We start from the raw sequence: 2,923 nt of genomic DNA on the forward strand, positions 1-2,923 counted from the left end.
ATACGAAATTGGAAGGTTCTTGGACGCATATACAGCGTGTCACCATCTGAAAGTGAGAAATTTTACTTACGTGTTCTTTTGAATCATGTAAGAGGTCCAGAATCATTTTTGGACTTGCTTATTGTTAATGGTGCTTTACAACCAACATTCAAGCAGGCAACAGAGAACCGAGGTTTGCTTGGAAATGACAATAGTATTCGAATGTGTCTAGCGGAGGCATCTGCAATAAGGATGCCATTAGCTTTGAGGAGATTATTCGTGACAATTTTGGTGTATGGGGTGCCAGCTGGTGTTTGAGCATTGTGGGATGAATTTGCGCATTTTATGATGGAAGATTATACTTCATCTAATGATGTTGCAAACAGAAACAGGCTCTTACGAGACCTAAATAGAATAATTCAACGGTTTGGCAAGAACATTAGAGATTATGACCTCCCTCAATTGACCGGTGAGCCAGAAGATAATATAGGAATGCCGAGATGTATTGAAGATGAACTTTTTATCGATGTCCCTTAAGAAGATATTGATGCAATTGATCATCTTAACAATGACCAAACGGTTGCCTTCAACACCATAATGTCTGCTGTGGATGGAAAAGAAAGTGCTTTGTTTTTTGTTGATGGTCCTGGAGGTTCAAGATTCCCTTTTAAAGTACTACCTTCATCCATGTGTTCCATAGGTAAACAGTCTTCACTGGCGCAATTGGTACGAGATTCCATTGCAATTATATGGGATGAGGCACCTATGACAAATCGAGATGTCTTTGAATTAGTTGATCGAACTTTTCAGGACATAATGGACGTGGAACTTCCTTTTGGTGGTAAAATAATGATTTTTGGGGGAGATTTTCGTCAAGTCCTTCCTATCATTCCTAAAGGAACAAGGTCTCAACTCATCGAAACCTCGATTATGAGATCATCGTTTTGGCCAGATACAAGGATATTGAGACTGAGGCAGAATATGAGATCCATAAATGACCACCGATTTGCAGATTTTCTATTATGTGTTGGCGATGAGAGTGAACAAGTCATACATGATGACATGATAAGATTACCAGAAAGCATGGTGATTCCTTGGCAAAGCGACCAATCTATCTTTCAAATTATTGACAAAGTTTTCCCAAATCTTGGTGATCACGTAGGAGATGCAAGATACATGGTGGATAGAGCATTGATCACTCCTTTGAACGATGATGCAGACATGTTGAATGAAAAGATGATCAGTATGTTTCCTGGTGAAGAAATTACATTTTACTCATTTGACTCTGTTGAAAATGACATCCGAAATCTGTACCAGCCAGAGTTTTTAAATTCAATAACCGCAAGCGGTTTACCGCCGCACAAGTTAACTCTGAAAACAGGTGCTCCAATCATGCTCTTGAGAAATATAGACCCAAAATTAGGGTTGTGTAACGGTACTAGATTGTTATGTCGTGGTTCCTACCAAAATTTGATTGATGCAGAAATTATGACAGGCGAGTTTGTTGGGGCTAGAGTTTTTTTGCCCAGAATTCCTTTGCAAAGTGCAGAAAATGCGGGGCTACCATTTCAACTTACAAGAAAGCAATTTCCAGTCAAGTTGAGCTTTGCTTTGACCATAAATAAATCTCAAGGTCAAACCATCCCACATGTGGGATTTTACCTCCCAGATCATGTTTTTAGTCATGGACAATTATATGTGGCATTGGCAAGAGGAGTATCAGAGTCTACCACAAAGGTGTTAGTTAAAAAAGGGTCCATAGTTGGTGAAGATGGCGTATTCACTAAGAACGTCGTGTTTAAAGAAGTTTTGCTTCATTAGTCCACCAAAAATGATATGTCGTTCATAGGTACTTCATTCAGTAAATCAAATTAATTGCAGTGCTTAGCTTTTAATTGTTATGTTTAACTTTTTGAATTTTTTCTTATTTGTAGAAGTACTGCGACATGGAAGCTCTCAACTACAGAAGACTCTACAAATAGACGACGGCTTTAGGCGACATGTTTCTTTATTTTCATGTGGTTGGCGCAAGGGAATATCAATGACAGTGAACACCGTTGATCTCAGTAATCTGATTCTAAAAGAGTGGAAGAAAAAGAAACAAGCACAGTTTGTACTCTTAAACTCTTTTTTATTTTCTTTCACTTTTAGGTATTGTTACTAATTGAAATTCTTATAGTTGGAAGTACAAAAATGCACGTAGGGAATTGATGACACATGACATTTCTCACATTAAACAAACTTGGAGAAAGGTTCTGCGTGTTAGGTATTCAACACCATCTATTCAAGATCTATTTATTTGTTATTTTTATTGCATGCATCTTCAACATTCACACAAGTTTTCTTGACTTTTATTTTCATGCTCACCAACTGGATACATATGTTTACAGGAAGCAAAAACACAATGAGCAATACTCCTTTTTAGTTAAGGTATTGTAATTTCACTTAGAATACTTAACATTAAACCTTGATACATAAGCATGCATTATGACATCTCCCTCTCCATATTTACAAGTTTTTCTTTACAGTTTGACAACCAGCGTCTTGAGAAGTTGAAGCGTAATATTGAGGTGATAATATACATAATGAGTTGTTTCATATGATCTATATACTTAGTTGAATTAATTTAACGCTTTCATTTTACCACAGACCTCTTCTGATAATTGGAGCAGGGGTATTGCAACAAGTGAATTATCTAAATTCATGGTAAGTTGCTCAGTGTACCAATATCTTACTGTTTAAAGTGAAAACTTTGAGATTCACTGTCTTATTGATTTTTTTCCTACTCTGAATTTATAGTTTAACCAACGATGGTTGACAAATGAATGGCTGAGATGGAGTTGATCGGAGCATGTGGACTTGATTAGTCTTTCTTTAAAATTCATTTTCAAAAACAGTTTTATAACTGTCATTATTAAAATAAACTTTAATAAGTAGACAGCCA

General features: G+C 36.5%; 1 pseudogene; it reads left to right on the forward strand.

Moving 5' to 3' along the window:
• The first annotated feature begins 327 nt into the window (after window positions 1-327).
• Window positions 328-1,800, forward strand: LOC101292240 (annotated as a pseudogene).
• The last annotated feature ends 1,123 nt before the right edge of the window (window positions 1,801-2,923 follow it).

This window comes from Fragaria vesca, linkage group LG6, assembly GCF_000184155.1.
Source record: "Fragaria vesca subsp. vesca linkage group LG6, FraVesHawaii_1.0, whole genome shotgun sequence".
Lineage (NCBI taxonomy): Eukaryota > Viridiplantae > Streptophyta > Magnoliopsida > Rosales > Rosaceae > Fragaria > Fragaria vesca.